General features: G+C 32.5%; 1 protein-coding gene and 1 non-coding gene across 8 annotated transcripts in view; both read left to right on the top strand.

Moving 5' to 3' along the window:
* Nucleotides 1-23,170, top strand: part of LOC114332991 (multiple C2 and transmembrane domain-containing protein) — a 309,140-nt gene that overhangs the window by 79,887 nt on the left and 206,083 nt on the right. The gene's annotated exons all lie outside the window — the stretch shown is intronic.
* Nucleotides 16,188-16,261, top strand: Trnan-guu (transfer RNA asparagine (anticodon GUU)). The gene has a single exon. It is a non-coding gene; the product is annotated as a tRNA-Asn (tRNA).

Genomic DNA, 23,170 nt, shown 5'->3' with positions numbered 1-23,170 from the left:
TGTAGAGGGAGCCAAAGTCGAAGCCCTCGAAAGAAAGTAGTTCCGATGGCGGACAGTTAATCTCAGGATTGCGATCTCTGAAGCAAAAAAATCGAACGGGATTTGAAAAAGGACGGTTTCTTACGTGATAATTTAACACCTTTGGTGAAAAATTCCGCAAAAAAAAATTTACGGAAATTTGAAAAAAATTTGTAAAAAATCGCCCGTTTTTCTTCAGTTTTTCATGGTTAAAAAATATTTATTTTTTATTTTTTGGTCAAATTGTGGTAAATTGTCACGTAAGAAACCTTCCTCTTTCAAATTCAGTACAATTTTTTTTGTTTCAGATATCCCAATCCTGAGATTAACTGTCCGCCATCATTTTTCGAGGCCTCGATTTTCGCGCCCTCTACAATATTAGCTACGTGCATAAATGAAAAAAGATATATTTTTTGTACTCTCTAAGAGTTAGATATTAATGTGCAAAAAGTTTTATGTTCATTTTTAATAAAGGTTCTGAGAAAAAAAATCTTGAGAAAAATGATTGCTTTTGGTCTTCTAAAGTGTACTAATACCTTAAGACATAGTTATTGCACATTTTTTAACATACAATTAAAAATTGTATATTCACCATTGGCGTGCGTACGGGTAATATTATCGGTCATAATACCCGTTTGCACGCCAATGGTGAATATTAAATTTTTATTTGTATGTCAAAAAATGTGCAATAACTACGTCTTAAAACCCACCAAATTTGATTTGTATATTTGAACTGGTTTTAAAGCAATAAATAAATCGTCAGTTTGTAAAAAAATAATTGAACATATGAGATATGATTATGAAGCAAATTGTCATTATTTTCTAATGTAAAATTACCCCTTAACGTTTGTTGCACTTACTTAGAAACACCCTGTACTGATGACGAACATGGCCAGTTGTTAAAGTACCTAACTTTTTTATTATCCAATATAAGCGAATGAATCTAAAGACAAAATGTTAAGAAAACCTGAGGCTATAGTTCGATTTTAATTTCAGTATTTTATAAATGCTAGAATAATCCACAGGGTGATGCGAACTTTGAGAAAAAAACATAGGTTGATTCGTACACCCGGTATACAATGACAGTTTGACTGTCTAGCAACAATATAATTACAGCGATATTATCAATGAATAAGGCTATAACGTGATAAGAATCGCCTAAATCGGACAACATGTTTAGGAAATTCGAAACATCAAAAATGACCAAATTTTTACTGGATCGATTTTTTTGCACTGCAGTGTACTTAATTAGACATGCCACAATAAAACAGTTTCAAAACCTTGTTATTATTTTATGTTTTTGGCGCTGAGTACAATAATTAGAGGAGCTATCAAAAGGATATTGAGAAGAAAACCTGTAATTAGAAATGTGTGAACAATCAAAAGGCGATACCAAACTAAATTATGTAAGACATTAAACAAATTAGCTCGTTTGTGTTTAACACAAAGAAAATGTCTCGTTACGAATGTTACGATAAAACAAACATTTCGCCACATGTTAAAAAAATAGAATGGTTTTCGCCGTAATCGTCTCTCCATAAATATTTATGACTTCGATCAATAAATATACCATTTAAGTTAACCTTTACTTATGACGGTAAATAAAAGGTAATAAGCAATGAAAAACCGTTTGCGTCGTGTCAGCTTTGTAGGGCCAACTATGTGTAGATGCCTCATTATTACAATGGATGCCTCATTATTGTGTTATAGTTACCTATATTTATTAGTCCAGGAGCTGTATAAGAATTTTATTTCAACTTTAAATAGGGAATAAATTAGAGAGTGTGTAAATGAGACGAATGGAGAATCATCTGAAACCGCGAAGTCATTCAGGTAGCAAATCAAAGAGAGGGGACGCGTTCAAGCAAAGAGTAAACATCTTTTTAAAATTCATTGTATAAAATACAAGTACTTACGTAAAAAAACTCTGAGTTTTATATAAAAGAGAAGTAGGTACCTTCATGCTCGGATATATGGTAGGTCAACGGGTCCATGGACCCCCTATTTTATTTAGTCTATAAGTATTTTTTATTATTTTTTCTGTCAACTCTCAACTTCAAGCGATCAATAGAACATTAAATATAGGGTGAGGCAGATAACTGGCCTATTAGAAATATCTCGAGAACTAAAGGCAACAGAATCATGAAAATTGGAAGAAAGGGGTTTTGAGGGATGATCTATTAAATGAAAATATTTTCATCTCTTTGCAACTTCCGGTTATACCGGAAGTTGCTTATAACTTAGTTTTGTTAAATGGGACACCCTGTATATTTTTACATTTTTGGATTCTCCTCAATATCTTCTTTCTTAAAATATGGGATTTGGTAATATTATACGGGGTATTTTAAAAGATATTTACGTTTTTTTATTAATTTCGTAGCAACATTCACACCCTGTAGAATTGTAATAGTTTGAAAAACTCTGCTTACGTTCAAGTGAATTTTAATATAGTCTATTATTGTTTAGAACCATTAGTATAGCTAATTTTAAAATTTTAGTATACAGGGTAGGTCGAAACTCAAAATGAATATTTTCTGAGTTTTCTTAAATAGAACACCCTGTATTTTAGTATTGTAATGAAATGATATTTTATAGTACTTTTTTATTTTATAAGTATTCCCTATACCTAACTGCTTTAATTTGTGAGTTATTGGTGATTCAAGCTAAACATTAATTGCAACAAAAAATACGTAAAATTTTATTAGGTTGGCCGTGAAAATATTCAATCACAAATAATTTTTCTGAAATAAATACATATTAATCCAGACTGATCCTTAAAATTACCAATAATGGTTTAGCTATCAAAATACCTATGTAGTTAAGATTGTTGGTGCGACTAACAATTAAGCACAAATTAAAGCAGTTAGGTATAGGGAATGCTTAAGAAATAAAAAAGTACCATAAAATATCATTTCATTACAATACTAAAATACAGGGTGTTCCATTTAAGAAAACTCAGAAAAAACTCATTCCCAGTTTCGACCAACCCTGTATACTAAAATTAAAAATTTAGCTATACTAATGATTCTTAAATCATTGATTGACTATATTAAAGAATTGAACGTAAGTAGAGTTTTAGTTGTCAAACTACTACAATTCTACAGGGTGTGAATATTGCTAGGAAATTAATAAAAAAAATGTAATTATCTTTTAAAATACCCTTTATAACATTACAAATCCTCATATTTTAAGAAAGAAGACATCGAAGAGAATCCTAAAATGTAAAAATATACAGGGTGTCCCATTTAAAAAAACGAAGTTATAAGCAACTTCCGGTATAACCGGAAGTTTAAAACGCAAACACGTAGAAAGGTTAATCTTAACACCTACAGTTGGAAAAGGCCATGTTCTGAAGTAAGATCTCTGTCTACTAATGTTGCCGATGGTAATAATAGGCTTATGTTAACGTCAGATGTCGAAAATTGCGGTATTGGTGTAGGTGTAATAGTCTAAGAGCTAGTGAACCTTTTGACTAACGGTCTTCCTGTAAGGCTAAAAATTTCTAGAGTGATAATTCATAGCACACCAAAGCTAAAAACCATGACCTGGCAGGCCTCAGCGGTGCACGTGTATCTACCAGGTGAATCGAAAAGTGCAAATTTAGGGGGTAAAATAAACTTTCTCCTGTAAGGTTTAAATTTAAGTATGTGTTTGAGTAAGTCATTTAGAAGAAATGTGTACAATGACAGGCGATTCTGAAGAGCATAAGACCTTGCCAGGCGAGGGGAAAGATTAGGGGTTTTTCCTAAAATTATTCTTTTTGCATCGAACAAATTTTTTTTAGGCTTTTTGAATCATTCCAAACAGAAAAGGTCCTTAGTTATTTTTCTCTTAAGTTAATAGTTTTTGTTATATAAGCGATTGAAAATTTTGAAAATTGCGAAATCGGCCATTTTTAACCCAAATCGAACATTTATTTAAAAATTTCAATATTGGCAAGGTACGCAGATATTCCTTAAACATTGATTGATGAAATCCCGAAGAGTTTTTTGCAATAAAATATCGAAAACCGCTTTGTTTTTTTAATTGCTAATCAAGCGGGCGCTACACTGTAGTATAATTGAGGACGTTTGAGCTTGCATAAATTCATTATCTCGAGAATGGGCAAATTTGAAGAGAAATCCTCAGACAGGTCGATTTTTATTTTTGAATTAGGACTTTTTGGTATATATATAATACTAGTGACGTCATCCATCTGGGCGTGATGACGTAATCGATTATTTTTTTAAATAAGAGTAGGGGTTGTGTGATAGCTCATTTGAAAGGTTATTTAATTCTCTATTCAGTAATATAAACATTAACATAATTATTTATACAGGGTGTACAAAAAAAATTTTTTCTTCTATTTGTCAAATTTAATCAAAGTTAATTTAATAAAAAAAATTTTTTTGTACACCCTGTATAAATAATTATGTTATTGTTTATATTAGTGAATAGAGAATTAAATAACCTTTCAAATGAGCTATCACACAACCCCTACTCTCATTTAAAAAAATCATCGATTACGTCATCACGCTCAGATGGATGACGTCACTAGTATTATATATATGCCAAAAAGTCCTAATTTAAAAATAAAAATCGACCTGTCTGAAGATTGCTCTTGAAATTTGCCAATTCTCGAGATAATGAATTTATGCCAACTCAAACGTCCTCACTTATACTACAGTGAAGCGTCCGCTTGATTAGCAATTAAAAAACAAAGGGGTTTCCGATACTGTATTGCAAAAAACTCTTTGGGATTTCATCAATCAATGTTTAAAGAATATCTACCTACCTTGGCAACTTTGAGATTTTTAGATAAATATCCGATTTGGGGTTAAAAATGGTCGATTTCGCAATTTTCAAAATTTTCAATCGCTTATATAACAAAAACTATTAACTTAAGAGAAAAATCACCAAAGACCTTTTCTGTTTGGAATGATTCAAAAAACTTAAAAAAATTTGTTCGATGCAAAAAAAATAAATTTAGGAAAAACCCCTAATCTTTCCCCTCGCCTGGCAAGGTCTTATGCTCTTCAGAATCGCCTGTCATTTTACACATTTCTTTTAAATGACTTACTCAAACACATACTTAAATTTAAACCTTACAGGAGAAAGTTTATTTTACCCCCTAAATTTGCACTTTTCGATTCACCTGGTAGATACACGTGCACCGCTGAGGCCTGCCAGGTCATGGTTTTTAGCTTTGGTGTGCTATGAATTATCACTCTACAAATTTCTAGCCTTACAGGACGACCGTTAGTCAAAAGGTTCACTAGCTCTTAGACTATAAATATATTTTCACCAGAATCAGTTACGTGTGACACAGGTTCGGCAGCCCCTAATTATAACGATATCGGTTGCTTTGTGAGTAACGAAAAGTGCTATGACGAGTTAAAATATCGTGACCTAACTGATCCTTGGATTCCAGTGAATACAGCGTTCCAAAGACATTAGAATCGGTATACTCAGGATTATTCCAGCTTATGTGGTTAAATAACATGGGGTTCAATAACATCTCGTGGGGTTGACAACATGGCGGCCGACGATGATTGTGTGTCGGAAGATTTTGATAAAAATAATAATAATAGTGGCAATATGAAATGTTGTAATACAAAAAAGTGCTCAGTATGTGTGTGTATAAATTGTTTATCGATTTATCACCAAAGTTGCGCAAAAAGGTGTCCAGAAATCAAGTTTTTGGATGAAACTAAAATAACATGTTGTCAATAAGTGGTGAAAAAATCGGACGACAAAAACGATAAACAATTAGTGTTAGCAGTTGAAAACAAGTATTTAAGGGAACTGGTCGATGAAGTAAAGGATAAAAATAAAATTTTAGCCCTAAATAACGAATTATTGTTAGATAGGATTAGGAGATTGGAACATGAAAATGTTAATCTCAAATGTAAACAAACTTTCGCGGAAGTGGCTACTACACCTATCAGCAGTGTACCAACTTTTATCAGACAAGTGTCTCCAAGAAGTGGACAATCAAATATAAGAAAACCAAACGTTTTACCAATGGAACATGAACAAGGTAAGAAGGAACCTCAAAAAAAGGTAAATAGCGAACAAAAGGAAAATGTTAGCGAAGATACATCCGCAGAAGAACGTGAAGACACTAGAGAAGAATTTCAAACAGTTGTTAGAAGAAAAAGACAAAGAAAAAACATAGGTAGGGGGATTAGTTTCAATGATAAAGAATTGGAGTTATCAGGAGGGGAGCGTAAAGTATGGCTCTACATAAATAGAGTAAAAAGGGCCGCAACTGAAGAGGTGATTAAAAAGTATATTAAAAATAACGTGGAGTTTGAAAACGAAATAGTACAAGTGAAGGAATTACCATCGGATGAAAATCGATTAAAAGCGTTTGTCGTAACAGCATCTCTCAAGAAAAAAGATATTTTATATGATCCATCTTTTTGGCCTAGTGGTGTAGGAATAAGTCGTTTCGATTTTAACCGTCACAAGGATTTTCTAAGTGGGGAGAATTTTGCAGTACTGTACAACATAATCACCCAAAAGTGACACAAAAAAAATTCAAAACATAGAGTAAAACAGGATTTCTGTAATTTTAATTTAGTTTTTTTATGTTGACGAATATTTCGCTCTGCGTATATGTATGTGTCTATTTATATAGGTATGTACAATTTTCGAAATAAATATTATTATTATTATTATTATTATTAACAAATTCCCGTGGCTATCTTACAGTAAGAAAGACGAAGGTGCTTAATGCCGTGTGTGTGTTTTATTCGGACCTAAAAAGCAAAATCGCGTTACAAAACGTACTTACTAAGTCACTTCGAAAACTCAAGAAAGCGTGTAAAATAATAAGGAGCCATTCTGATAATAACTGTCACAAAACGGCTCAATTAAAATGTAGCAACTTTAAAAAAGTGTTTGAAAGCATGTCAGAAAACATTATCTTTCAATTAAATAATGAAGTTGCAAAAACAGTAAACGAAAATCGAATGAAACTTGTTTCGATTATAAAAGCAATATTTTTGGGCGGTCGACAAAACATTCTTTAAGAGGGCACATAAATCATTTGGAAATGGAACCGTCTGAACCAATCATTAATTCAAACCAAAGAAATTCAGGGAACTTCCTAAATACAGAGTTGATGCAGGTGATCATATTCTGGAACACCATCTCAAAAATAATGAGCTCATTGACTGTTGTGGCACTGTTATTAGTTCAGAGAAATAAGGAAAAAAATAGCCTGTTGGTGACACAACCCCCTCCAGGCCGAAACCAATTTTTTTGAGTAGCATGGACATCTATATTAGTAACCTATATGTTTCCTGCAGCCGATTTTGATGATATACATAGTTATAAACAAATGAAACTCAAAAAACGGTAAATTTTCGCTTTTTTCGTCTATAACCAAAAAGTTGAGTATTTTAAACAAAAAGAGTCAGAAACTGATAAATCGTATAAAAAACTTCAATATGACGTTCGCTAAATATGTCTATCTTTATTGGTTGCTTAGAAAATTGCAAAATAAACCATAAATTTTGAGTTTTTATAAATATTCATAACTTATGTAAAAATTAACTTAGAACGTTCTTACTACACGCAATGCTGAGACTTGTGGTGCTTAAATCATACCCTAAATTTCAAAGCAATTGGTCAAATAATTTAAAATGTATTTAATATGTTTATCCCAAATTAATTTTTTTTGCAACGGTATAAGTCAGAAAATGATGAAGTTACACTAATACTTTGGATAGTTTATGAAAGAAAAAAATTTTTACTATTATTTTAATTAAAAAAAATGACAAAAAATAATTCTAAATAATGCAAAATTATTTTGCAAAAACATGTGAATTAAAAAAAGGGGGGCTAACTTCGTCCCTAATTGTCCTAGGACAATTGTTTTTCTTTCTAAATGTGTATAAAAATTCATTCTGTCCAAATATGAAAAAATAATTTTTCTACGGGTAACGGTTAAAAAGTAATTCTAGTTGTTTATAACTAAGCAAAAAATTTACGTGTTTTTGAAAAATAATTTTACACTGATTAAAATTACTTTTTGTAACTTTTTTTAATTAAGTCAATAGTATAAACGTTCTTCTTCCATAAACTGTCAGAAGTCTTAATGTAACCTCATAATTTTCTAACTTATAGGGCCGGTTGTTCGAACGCTAATCAACAATGATCATTATCAAATATTTAATTACTGTTGTTTGGGTTGCTGAAAACATAATTGATTACAATTATGAAATTACTAAATCAATTATGTTAATAATTGTTATGTTAATTGATTAACTAATCTCATAATTATAAGCAATTATGTTTTCAGCAACCCAATAAAAGTTGACTTTGACAGTTTTGGTGACAGTACTTAAATATTTGATAGTGATCATTGTTGATTAGCGTTCGAACAACCGGCCCATAGTGTTGCAAAAAAAAATGAATTTGGGATAAACAAATTAAATAACTTTTAAATTATTTGACCAATTGCTTTGAAATTTAAAATATAATTTAAGCACAAGAAGTCTTAGCAATTCGTGTAATAAGAAGGTTCTAAGTTAATTTTTACATCAGTTATGAATATTTATAAAAACTCAAAATTTATGATTTATTTTGCAATTTTCTAAGCAACCAATAAGGATAGTTATATAGCATATCCAGCGAATGCCATATTGAAATTTTTTACACGATTTATGAGATTCTTACTCTCAAATTTCATTAAAATGCTTACCTTTTTGGTTATAGACGAAAAAAGCGGAAATTTACCGTTTTTTGATCTTCATTTGTTTATAACTATGTATATCATCAAAATCGGCTGCAGGAAACATAAAGGTTATTAATATAGATGTCCATACTACTTAAAAAATTTGGTTTCGGCCTGGAGGGGGATGTGTCACGAGAAAAATCTTATTTCTCTGGACTATATTGAGAAAATAATTATTGAAGCGGTTAAGTGAAGCAAATATTTTTCTATTTTGGTAGATGAAACAACTGACATCAGCTCCAATGAACAATTAACATTATGTTTGCGATACGTAGACAAAGAGAAGTACTGTTTAAAAGAAGATTTTTGAAGTTATACTTTTTTAGGCGCGATTGGGAGTGAATTTTTATTATTCTGCGCGCATGCGCACACAGACAGTATGGAGTACGTTGCTAAATGTTTTAAGTTATGTATGTATTAGTCCAAAAAAGGTGTGGAAAGAATATATTAGTGTTTTTAGTGATTATATTTATTATAATTTTTGTATCTTTGGATTTGTCTACCTAGGGAATAAGATAATAAGTAATATTTAAAGTATTTTTATACTTGACTTGATCTATTTGACACTACGTCTGAAAAATCTTGTAGTCCGCACCCGCACAAACAAAAGGAGTATAGCTCAGTGGTAAAGCGTTCGACTGGAGATCAAGAGGTTCCCGGTTCGAATCCGGGCGGTTTCTATTTTTTTTTTTTAATTTTTGGTATTGTTTTAATAAAAATTTTGGGAAAGTACTAAGTAAAAATTAGTTTATAATCTTTAAATAAAATATAAATAAACTGTTCAAAAGTATATTTATTTCGTTGAAATCATATAATAGAAGTATAACTTCTTACGTGCGTACAAAGTACACACACATTCTTTTATTTAAGATTAGTGGTGGTGCAGGATTTAACTGGAGAGACATTGTCAAGCGTTATAATATTTAAATTCAGAGACTTAGGGCTAGATATTTTAAATCTTCGTGGGCAATGTTACGATGGCGGAGCTAATATTCCAAGAAAGTAAGGTGGTGTTCAAACTCGAATTTTAAAACAACAGCCTTTAGAATTGTATTCCGATGGGTGAGTTGCCGGAATTTAATTAAAAACGAATATAATAAAACAAACGGTAATTTTATTGTTGTAACGAAAATGTGTTTCTCGGAGAGGGTCCAGCCGGTGCGTGTTTACCGTTCGCATGCTGAGTAGTGACTGGTGAAAACAATCACAAACGATGATAATGTTTGTGTTCCTTTTCCCTTGACCAGATGAGCAAATAAATCACTAAGCCTGGCGTCTACTTTTACAGTTTTTAAGAAAAACAACTTCGAATGCGTAGGGAGCTGTTGACACACTAAATGTCTGATAAAATACTTAATTAATGAGGGTGCAGTTTGTTGCCCGCATAGACGAAGAACAGATGTCACAGGGTAAGGCCATGTCTTTCTTAACCTTCGTATTTGAATATGCCGTTCGAATGACTAACGTTGTTTTGTTTTTGAGAAAAAATATTAAAATTAAAATTAGCAAAAATATGTAGTAATTAAAGCGTATCGCTATAATTGTATATGCATTGTGAATCAGCATTGTATATTTGGGATGAATGAAGTTTCCCCTTTGAGGGAGTGTAGGCCGTATCGCTAAATCTGGAATAATAAAGCTGTACTACTCTTAATATTCAGATGTGTAAGAAATTTTTTGGAAGATACTCCGACGTAGTAAGTCACCTACGGCTTGACAACACGATAATTTTCCCACCAGAGCTCAATCGTGAGTCGTATGGCTACATCTGGATAATATAATATTTTCGGTAAGTCTGGCTCCCCCTATTATGAATTTCTAGATCCGCGCCTGGGTACCTTGTTATTCCTCTCATAAATGTAAAAGAGCAAAATTTAATGGAAAGCACCATTCATTGCTGCACATATTAGAAGTTATGCATGATAAAAGAAGGAATTCTGAAAACAGAAGGCCACAAAGTAGACCCGATTCTAGTGGGACCAGAGGGGAAAACAGTTACGATGGATCGTTAGAAAACAAGAGAATACCGTGAGTTGTCTAAGTCATCAACATAAGGAAGTGCTACTTGTAACGGCATTAGTACTAACACACGAGTAAGAGACTCAAAAGGTAGCTCGTAGTTGATGAGAACGATGATTAACCAAGGCTCGCAGTCATCATTCATTACGGAGCAGGTCGCTACACTACAAGTCTCGGAATAAAAAGAAGGATCGCCCACGCCCATCTATCTGGAATTGGCAGTGAGAAACAATAAGGACATCAAAATGACGAATGACATTAGTATCGTTCGCGGTACCTGTTCCGTACTTGTCCAGGATTACTTCGCATGCGCACTTTAAAAATCGCATGCGCACTTTAATAAAAAGAACGCTCTTTTTTAAAGTGCGCATGCGAAGTAATCCTGGACAAGTACGGAACAGGTACCGCGAACGATACTATTAACCTTAGAAGCAGGTACATTTCAAAAATGAATTTGGAATGAAGACCGAAGCGGTACGAAGAATAACAAATAATCTACCAGAGAGGGAGATATAGATAAAAGAAAGGAATCCGGAATTTACCTACTTGCGGATCAAAATTTTATGGAAACAGGTCCAATAGATATTTTATTAATAGCCAAAGAATACAGTTTAATACAACTTAACGAAGTAAATCGAACGAAGGATGGTTTGCTCACCTAAAATTCTAATAAATTCCAAATTGGGTTGGATAGGTACCTAGTACCTACCTAATGTCACGTTTGAATAAAAGTTGTGAAGTAGTGAACACTGTTAAAAGGCGTAAATTGGAATACTTTGGTCATATAATGCGTCACCCATAAAAATGGTACTTATACTTCACCTTGTCATGCAAGGTTGTAACGAAAAAAGCAATGGACTACCCCGCTAATTGAAATAACATTCGAAAATATTACCCCAATCAACTAAGATAGCCATCGTTACACCCTTAGCTTAGCTCAGTCACTCAGGTGTGTGTTCGTCTTGTCCTAACCTCAGATATGAACTATGAAAATTGGAATGGAAGCAAACAAAACATAGTTTTTAACTAATCATGTTTATTGTTCATAAAGATATAATAAATAAAATGACTTAGTAAATTGCATTAACAAATGTATTTAAATTCTTGCCAAAAACTAACAATTCTGGATTATACTTATGGCTTTTGGTAGCTGATGGTATCTTCTTGATGTCGTATGGTACTGCTGTGGACTTCTCTTGACCTGGGCAGATGTTGAGGCCCTAGGTCAGTGCAGCAAAAGATGTTCAGTGTTGCAGCCTAGATTTCATGGTCCATTGTTGTGGTGTAGCCCTAGTTCCATCACCGGTGTGGATGGCTTGAAGCTCCCGGAGGGAGGACTGTGATCTTTATTCCCAAAAACTATAAAACAGAGACACATATCAATCATCAAGAAGAAAAACCAAAATATACCTTTGCCAAACAGTATTCAGAAATAGTAATTGGCAAGGGTAAATTACATAGAATTTAGATGAGAATAGTTAAAATTCTGATTACCAAACGTGCATACATGTAGATGAAAAGATAAATTATATTTGAAACTAAAATATCAGAACACATGGTCTGACATTGGAAGTTAGGTTAGATAAAAAAACATTAGAAAAACTGTTAGACAAAGAAATATAATTACTGTAAGAAATTATTAAAAAAACTATATGTAGCTCACCCCAAGAGGAAGATGATTTGTTGAAATAAAATGATTTATTTTTGAAGCCGCTTTGCTTTTTAAAACATTTCCACCTCCATTTTGAGAATGAGATATGGGGGTTGTCACTGTCATTAAAATGACATGACAACGAACCTTGGACGAAATTTGAAATCACGAACATGGAACACAAGAGATGATACAATGTAAATAGGGTTGCCTATTATAGAACGAGCGCCAACCAATTTTTAAAGGGGAAATGGGTAAACCAAATAGAAGAAGATAATGATTAATGAAATATTAAAGAAAATAAGGCAAAATAATTATTTTAAAAATAAAATATCAAAGATGTGACGTTTGTAACGTTACAAGGTAAAATAATGGGAAAAAGAAGTGTGGGTCGCCGTACAACTTCTTGGCTTAAAAACTTACGCCGATGGTTTGGGAAAACTAGCACTGAACTATTTCGTGAGGCTGTAAATAAGACAATGATTGTTAATATGCTGGGCTGGGCTACATGAGAGCTAACGATCGACAAGCGGTCTCGGCACCTTAAGAAGAAGAAGAGGATAGCACAGCAAGAGCATATCCCCTAAGACACACGTTCCAATTCGAATACGAGCGTATACCTTATTAGACTAAGAGCCGCTATAGGTGAAATTTCTTAATCATTTTAGGCACGATGGGACCCTATAACTTAAATAGTAGAACCTAAAAGAAAACGTTTGAACACTGTGCCGTCACTTTTCAGTGGCACATGCGTCGACAGTGGCGCATCAAACTTTCCACTTCTGGACGGGATAAATAAATTAAAAGTTACCCTCCCTTACTAACAGAATTATTTTTTTAAATTTTTTTAAGTTCTATGTGATTAACACATAAAATTCAGCGTAATTTTAACCCACCACCCCCTTCCCCCTACCCCCACCATAAAAAACTTCATTTTTCGTGTTTATTTTTTTTTGGTGGGATGCAATCAATTTTAAAATTTCAAAAAATTCACAAGCATAGCTGAGGATTTTATAAAACATGCCTATTTTTTATAGACCCATAGGCAGAGTGTACATAACCTCAAAAAATAAAAAAAAATTTTTTTTCAAAAAAGCGTATAACTTTTTTTGAGGAATAGCTACAGGTCTAATTTTTTCTTAATTTTGTGTGTTTTATCAAACACTATATTTTTCATTTTTTTCAGATTTTTCTGTAAGGCTCCCACCTTCAAAAATCCGAAAAACTGTTTTTTGGGGGTTTTGGGGGATTTTCCCTATTTTATAGACTTCATAATATATCAAATCAATTTTGTTTTTATAGGTTATATGTAACTTGAAGTAAGTGAGTCCTTTAGAATATTTAAAAATTAGAAAAACACGTTCAAATCCCCCAAAACCCCCTTAAAAACAGTTTTTTTTTGATTTTTAAAGGTGACCAGCGTTACAGAAAAATATGAAAAAAATTAGAAATATAGTAATTGATGGATTCGACCGTTACTTGATGGAAGTTCATTTTATCTCACAATAAAACACTGAAAAACGTTTGTTTTCTATACTTCCACAAAATTTATTACAACTATGTTATTACTACAGCTGTTTCGGCAAAGTGCCTTTCTCAAGTGATATATTTTACAATGGGTTTGCCTTTTTAAGTCTTTAACTGAAGAGGTTGAGGAGTGGGGAGCTGTTTGTCTCGAGTTGGTCATTCAGAATTATATCTGTATTTTTCAATTTATTAATTTCCATTAAGCTATCACTTTTAGCTATCACAATCTTCCTTAAGCTATCACTTTTAGAATCAATGGAAATTAATAAATTGAAAAATACAGATATAATTCTGAATGACCAACTCGAGACAAACAGCTCCCCACTCCTCAACCTCTTCAGTTAAAGACTTAAAAAGGCAAACCCATTGTAAAATATATCACTTGAGAAAGGCACTTTGCCGAAACAGCTGTAGTAATAACATAGTTGTAATAAATTTTGTGGAAGTATAGAAAACAAACGTTTTTCAGTGTTTTATTGTGAGATAGAAATATAGTGTTTGATAAAATACACAAGACTAAGAAAAAAATTATATCTGCAGCTATCCCCAAAAAAAAGTTATATACTTTTTTCCAAAAAAAAAATTTAAAAATTTTTTGAGGTTATGTACACTCAACCTACAGGTCTATAAAAAATAGACGTGTTTTATAAAAGCCTTAACTATGCTTGTGAATTTTTTGAAATTTTAAAATTGATTGCATCCCACAAAAAAAATAAAATCGAAAAATAAAGTTTTTGATGGTGGGGGCAGGGAGAAGGGGGTGGTGGGTTAAAATTACGATGAATCTTATGCCTTAATCACATAGAACTTAAAAAAATGAAAAAAATTAAATTCTGGTAATAAGGGAGGGTATTTTTTAATTTATGTATCCCGTCCATAAGTGGAAAGTTTGATGCACCACTGTCGACGCATGTGCCACTGAAAAGTGACGGCACAGTGCTCAAACGTTTTCTTTTAGATTCTACTATTTAACTTATAGGGTCCCGTCGTGCCTAAAATGATTAAGAAATTTCACCTATAGCGGCTCCTAGTCTATATACCCTTATATTTTCATGAATCAATGTTAATTTGATTGAACTTGATAATAATTTTTGTGTCATTTACATAAATAGGTAAGGTAGGGGAGATCGGGGAAGAACGGGATACTTAAGAAAGAAAAAATCATTGAAAGAAAACTAAACTGTGTATTAAAAAATAACAAAGTCAGACAGGATCACTTGCTATTAAACTTCATATAACTTACGTTATTTATAATTAAAATTGCTTAGTTATTTGGTTATAAAGAACTTAACTTATCAGTGCGAAATTCCCATTTTGCCCCGGTTACGGGGCAAAACGGGAAATGCTACGTGGCAAGATGGGAATGTATTTTAGTCAGGCTGGCAAAGTCCATAAATATGAGCACCTTCGTCTTCATCCTCAAAACCTGCGCAGGAATTATGAGCCGATCCATGGCAGACACTACACACTACCCATCCTTCAGTTGACTGCAAATATAAGTATCCACAGTAGATAATAATACCTTTCATCTCTTTTTTTTCTTTAGTTTTCTTTGATTTTTTTATTAGTTTCAGTTTTAGTCAGATTCTTCTTACAAAGTTTAAATGCTGTAAAGTAGTGGCAATTTAGGAGAGCGGGGCAAGATGGGATAATATCCCGTCTTGCCCCGACCGTTTTGCCCCAACAGACATAATTTCAAATAAAATTGGTAATTTCGAACATAAAAGATATAAAACGGTTCACAGCACGCAATATTAAAATTCAGTAACATATCTATCATATTTGAATGAAAAACGTGATAAAACTTGCTTACTCACCTTATAGCACTTCTATAAATATCACCAAAATTTTTAACAAAACAAAAGGAAACGGATTTTATGTCTGTAAAGAAGCACACTACGTGACTAGAAGTTTCTTTCTAATGACTAAAGTGAGTCAACCCACGTTCGTTCGAATGGCGCTATTGCCGATATTATGACGACTATAAGTTATGCACACCGATGCGTTTCCCGTTCTGCCCCGAGCCTCGTTTTGCCCCGGTCTCCCCTACATCTACTATCCATAAAGTAAGTCCAAACATGGAGATGTCCCAGTTCTTTTTACTCTCGCACTGTTCTGTTAGTAATAGTTAGTTGCAATTCTTGCTTTTACTATATAAAGATATTTTAATGAACTTTTATACCATTAATATCCTTGTATGTAATGTAGCTCTTGTGGTTCTATGTATTGTAAAATATTACTTGTATAGCCTCCGTGGCGCAATTGGCTAGCGCGTTCGGCTGTTAACCGAAAGGTTGGTGGTTCGAGCCCACCCGGGGGCGACTTTTTTGTTTTTTTTTTAATTTATTATTTTATTTAAATAATAATTTTATATGAATGAGATGGCGTTTAATGGGATTTAACCTAATCATTTTGTCGCTATTACCAATGAAAGCAACCTGGCCTTATTTAGAAGTCAGTTCCATCTGGAGCTTGGAAACGTCTCAGATAACTCTGATAACTGGATGATGGAAGAGGTTGGTTGACCTTTGATTTCAATTATAACAAAACAAAGGTCGGTGTTATATTATCTCTTTCAGACTGCATATCTAACTAAATGGATACTATCTTCTGACCACTACTATAGGAACGTGTAATTTTGCTATTGTCCAGGATACCTCCATATCTCGTGGTTACTTAAAATTTCCTACTACGCATATGATAAATATTCGTAGAAGTTAACCCTGATGTGAGTGGTTTAAAAAAAATGGTTTTGAGTTAGCAAACAACAAGTCTAACATTTGTATATTCACTAGACACAATGTACCTCAAAGAGAACAAATACAATTAAATGATGATTACTTTCTGTTTGTAAATCAGTAAAATATCTGGGTATGATTCTGGATACCAAATTGACCTGGAAATTGCATGTTGATTTTATGCTTGATAGATGCAGTAAAGCACTAAATTTTCTTAAATCAATTGCAAAAACTTGGTGGGGTGCAGATGTTGAAACATGTCTTTTATTTTATCGTTCATATATCAGATCTATTATAGATTATGGCTCAGTACTGTATGGATCGGCTAGTAAAAATATTTTAGGTCGCATAGATGTTTTTCTAAACACAGTATTGTGCTGTTGCATAGGTGCTATGAGATCTACCCCTATTGAACCACTCTATGTTGAAACAATGGAACCGCCGACTAAATTCAGAAGGGAATATCTCAGTCAAAAATTTCTTCTTAAGATCCGATGTTACAACACTTGTTTATATAAAGAAATTAGTACTTTAAATTATTTTGATTTAACAAATAAATATTGGGCTCACAAAAACTCGCCACCGTTATGTGACGCATTTCGAAACACTACGGATAATAATACTGAACTTGCAGTTGCAAATAAAGTGGTAGATTTCGAAGATTTCTTTGAGTTACTAAATCAAGTAGATATAATACAACCCAGTTATCATGAGCACTCTTTATTAAACAGTATTGTTTTAAACAACTACCTTACAAATTGGTCAAAATCTGTTTGTATTTATACAGATGCATCCAAAAGTTCCAATCGTACTGGTTGTGCCTTTTATATTCCAGATAAATTTATAGAAAAAATGTTTAAACTGCCCTCAAATTTCTCCATTTTTACTGCCGAGGCTGCGGCGGTATATGAGGCTTTAATTTATTTCAAGTTGGCATCCTATAATTCCGCAGTAATTTTATCTGATTCATTATCTGTGCTTACTGCTATTCAAACACCTCACCTACCTTGTAGTACTTCTAATCCATACATTTTTTTAATAAAAAAAATCTTATTTGAAATTAATAAACACACCCCAAAAATAAAGCTTATGTGGATCAAAGCATATTCAGGACTTACACATAATGAGCATGTAGACCAATTAGCTAAAAATTCCCTCATCCATGGAACAGTAACCAAATATCAGCCCTGCATTCCAGATGCTTTTGCTTGTTTAAGAAATGAACAGATGAAGAGCTGGAAAACACACTGGGAAAGGTACTGTAACATTTCAACAACACAATACAGTTTGATACAACCGATTATTCCGGAAAAACCTTGGTATAAGAATTTCACCCTCCCTCGCAAATACATATCCACCATCAGTAGAATTAGATTTGGACATGCATGTTATCCTGCACATTTATTTAAAATAAACATATTAGATTCGAATATTTGTCAAGAATGTGAGGTTAAAAGTGACTTGAACCACATATTTTTTGAATGCAAAAAGCATAAACACCTAACCAATCACCTAATTAAAAGAATTATAGACCAGAACATCCCACTCCCTGTAAATATTCTCTTTATTCTGTCACTGAATAAAAAGAAAATTTTTGACTGTTTGGTATCTTTCTTGTCGGATAGTAAAATATTATTGTAATTAGTTATAAGTATTTGTAAAATATGTTTAAAAAATATAAAAAGAAAAATAAAAAGAAAAAAAATAAAAAAAAAATAAAAACATGAAACAAAAAAAATTAATAAAAAAAATTAATAATTAAAAAAAAATACTTAAAAAAATAATAAAAAATTAAAGAAAAAATCACTAAGAGGATTTAAACCTCCGCAGGGATGAACTGGGTTGACATCCTATCGTAGTGACAAAAAAAAACAAAACAAAACAAAAAACAAAACAAAAAAAAAACTAAAATAAAATACAAAAAAAAGTATGCATTTATTTTAATATTAAGATTAATATTTTTATTTGTAAAATGTATACACTATGTGTTCTTTATAAACATTAAGTAGTATAATATATTTATATTTATTAACATAGTATGTACATTAGCTGTAATGAGTAGGTAAATAAGAAGTTAAAAAATTGTAATAATATTATAATAACCAAGTTTCACTAATTGGCAATACCTTTAATACATTTACTTTTGATTGAGACTGGCTGAATGACCATAGTCCAAGCCAAAAAAAAAAAAAAAAACCCTGATGTCCTGTTCGGGTCTATGGACCATGATAGTCGTGACGTCAAAACGTCAAAAAAAGTTTTCCAAACACGTTGTGTCTAGGTACACGCTAAAATGTACGCAAATAAAAAAGTTAAACTTCATCAAGCTAGTGACTATTTAACGTGGGCAGTGACTGTATATTTTGATACACGCTATTTTAATATGTTAGTGTTTGTTTGATAGAAAAATATTTGTTATGACGTTTAATTCTACCTAACTTTTTTATTTGCGTACACGTTAGCGTATACCTTAGACACAACGTGTTTGGAAAAATTTTGACGTTTTGACGTCACACTATCACGGTCCATTTGAACCAAAAAAATTTTTATTTCTTATTTGACAAATTATTACGCGGTGTAACGTTTTGGTGTTCCGTGACTTTATTACCTAATATGAGGTCTTTCAATTGTATAATATGAGATAAAATATCAACTTCCTGATTTTTTTGATAAAAATTAAATTGGTAAAGTTTGATTAGCAGTAAATGGTTGACTTCAATTAAAACATCCTGGGTTAACCGATAATAGTATAAAAGGCCCGGTTTCAGGTCAAATTTAAATATATTATGTTTCAGGTAGAAATTTTGTGGATCCTTTGCTTTATTATAGGAGTACCGTCTAGCCAGTGTTAATTGTCGAAAGACCAACTCTGTCTACCTCGTTCGCTTATCGCTCCGGACCGGTCTTAACAATGGGCCAAGTCAGTTTTTAATAATATTTACGACCGCACTAATTGAAGTCAACAATTTTCTGCTAAACAAACTTTGCCTATGGTACGTTCAGTGGCGGCTCGTGACCTCAGTATGCGGGTAGGCTACACATATACTTCGGGTAAGCGACAAAAAATATTCTACAATTTGTAATACATTTTGAGCCGTCTTGCAATACTAAATGTAATCTATGAGCGCAACAATGTGTAAAAATTGCTTTTGGAGCATCTACTTTAATTTTTGATTGTAATCCGTTTAAAGAGCCAGCCATTACACTTGCACCATCGTAAAATTGAGCAATTTATTTATTTTTGTAATCATATGGCTCAAGCACGTTTGAAATTATACTATATAGAGCGTCTGCAGATCTATTCTCGCTAACATCAAAAAACCCTAAAAATCTTTCTGTTACCTGACCAACTTTTTTAACAAAACGGATTGTTAAAGTACACTGTGATTTTTTGGTTATATCAGTAGTATCATCCGCTAGTATAGAAAAAAATTGACTTTCATTAATTTCTGTTGAAATTTCATTTTTTACGTAATCGGCAAGGCAATCTATTAAATCATTTTGTATTGTTTTTGACAAACCCGTGAACACCCCTTCTATTTTTTAACATGATCCTGGATTTCCTGATCGCGTTTAACTACTAAATTAAAAATTTCTTTAAAATTACCTATGTTTGAAGAATCATGGCTCTCATCACGACCGCGAAATACAGGTTCTTGTTTTACTAACAGAATTTTAACATCAATTTCTTCAACTTCTTCAATATTTTTCAACTTCTTCATTATATATCTTATTAGATAAAGAAATTTGTCCAGTTAAAGCACTGTCAATAGTTTGTTTATTTTTTTCTAACCGTTTTAAACCTAAGCAATTGTTTAAATGTTCTTTCGAAGATTCATGTTTTTTTACACTAGCTGATAAATTTTTCAAATCTGAATATCCCTGACTCACCCAAACATTTTGCTTCAAATTTGAGAGCAACAGACAAGGCCAACAGAAAAGTGAATTTTTAAAATAACTTCCGCTTAGCCATTTATGATTTTCATACCATATTGTTTTAAACGATCTAGAAAATGGTCGATTGTCTTTTGTCTTATCTGTGGATAAAATTGTTAAATTTGGTAAAGGCCGGCCCATTGAAATAATTTCTGACCTTTCTTGATTTTGGCGCCTTGAATAAGGCGTCTCGATCAAACTGCATATTACATCGTTTAAAATATTCATATTCGATGACTAAAGTTTTTCCACCAATAAAACTAACACACCTACGTTTCAACAACGTCAAATATTACTTATTTTATTTATGTATCAAATAATAATTTACTCTCCGAATAAATTGATAAGTTAACAATTAGCCTCGCTTTAAATTTTTAATTATCTATATAATCTAATAACACAATTCGTCAGTTTAACTTTAAATTATCCAAATTGTATTGAAACACAATAAAAATATAATGGACGACTGACAAATAACTATTCACAGATTTATTTGTCGTTAGTGAATTATTACTAAATTAATATAAAATTAAAATGCCCTTTAATAGACCGATTTCAAATTTACCTGTTTATTATTCAGTTTTCATAAACAAATTTAATTTGTCGTACCTAGTTTTATTCAATGCTTAACCTACTAATTACAGCCAAAATCAAAAAACAATTATTAACAGTTTCACAAGACACAAGAGAAGCAACTGATAAAATTTTGGAGGTCCGGCTATAAGACTCTGTGCCTATGCGCCCTTTCAAAATCGTAGAATACGCGAGTCCTGCAGCAGGCCTGCTCGCGTAAACAGAGAGAGATCGCACGTCAATTCGGTGTTGGCGTCATTCTATTTCAGGCTACGTTTTCTAGTGCCTGACCCAGGAAGAATGTAGAATCTTATACAGTACTACTGATACTACAAGGAGCGTACAATAATTATAACTACGGAGAAAATTTTTTGGATATTTTTAAAAATAATTTGGATAATTTTTGCTATTTTATTGTAGGTATTGTGTCAAAATTTATAAATTACAATTTTGAAATAAGTAATTTATATTAATAATTTATATTATTGTACTACATTTGAAGAGGGTAGGCGGCGCCTACCTTGCCTACCCCGACGGGCCGCCCTGGGTACGTTCGGGTCAATACGACCCGCGTATTTAAACCGTTAAAAATTACCTGTGGACGTATATTTAGTGGGCAGTATTCTATATTTTCTAACATATTTGTCAGTCAGGTACGTCTAAGAATGTTTCTGCAAGCTTGAACTTGTGAAATGTTTGTACAGCGTGTTTTTGGAATCAACTGGAAAAACTTGGATACAATTGGTTTTAGGGCCAAACCAGACGGACCACTCTGCAGCGCTACTCTGTGGTTCCACAAGCAGCTTCCGATGATTGGCCGTGTGTTCTTATGTGAAGTGGACGTTGCACCCCAGACGAGCGACTGTGGCCAGCCATAGTCGCAGAGCCTCACTGCTATTTGCGTCCACTAGTGGCAAAACCCATTCAGGCGGACCACTTTTGTAGCTGCCGCAGATGTTTACGAGAGTTTATAGGCTGAGCACCTAAAATGAATTTCGATTCGGAACGGTTTGTGATTGAAGTGCAAAACAGACCGGCTATATGGGATACAAGAACCCGAGGGCAGATATATAGGGCATTAAAAGAAAAAGCTTGGGACGTCATCTTTGAATTATTTGTTTCTGATTTTAAAGAAGGTTAAAGAAGCCTTGTCGAAAAGAATAAATCCCGTAAGCAATTTTTTCTCTATTTATATTTACATTTTATTATACATTTTATTATACATTGGATGCATTTGAACTGAACAAAACAAATACTCACAATCTTGTTTGTTTATTTATGTTAAATTGTGGGGTCCCATGCTAGGGCAAAAAAGGTTTTATTGTGTGTTGTTGACAATTTCACTCATCAAAAATTTTCACATAATCTGACCAATCACAAACCAAAGACAGCTTGTGTTATCGCGAAAACACCAACTGTGTTTCAATTCTGATTGGTCTATCAGCTTCGTGTTTTCAACGACGTAACCATGGATACCGATCGCAAAGCAAAGTTTGACGTTTGCCAAAAAAATTATTGTAGCTGTATACGTCAAAATGAGTCGTTTCGGTGGTACTTCAAACGAAGTTATAAACCAAAACATTGAAGAAAATATACCGAGTAACACAAGAAAATCTAAATCTTATATATGGAGACAATTTATGATGTTCTGTGTGGATCGCAACTACAAATTAGATGCAGAAAATAACAACGAAAGACTAGCATTCATTCTAAAAGACTGGACCTTCAACTATTTATTGTTATAGGTAAAAAATAATTTTAACAAATTATTTATAGTTATAATAAATATTTCATGATTATGACTAATTGTGAATTATTCAAAAAATGGGTAGATTTGGGTTACCTAGATCAAATGGATTATTATTAAATTCCTTCCTCTCATTCTACTGAATTTTTGACCTATCACTTTGTTCGTGAAATAGTCTAATAAAATACCACTCGTGATTTAATTTATCTTATAAGTCTGTCTTTTATTTCTAAACT

The sequence above is a fragment of the Diabrotica virgifera genome, chromosome 4 (assembly GCF_917563875.1).
Source record: "Diabrotica virgifera virgifera chromosome 4, PGI_DIABVI_V3a".
Lineage (NCBI taxonomy): Eukaryota > Metazoa > Arthropoda > Insecta > Coleoptera > Chrysomelidae > Diabrotica > Diabrotica virgifera.
The sequence above is the reverse complement of the archived record's forward strand: the minus strand, read 5'-3'. Positions and strand labels throughout refer to the sequence as shown.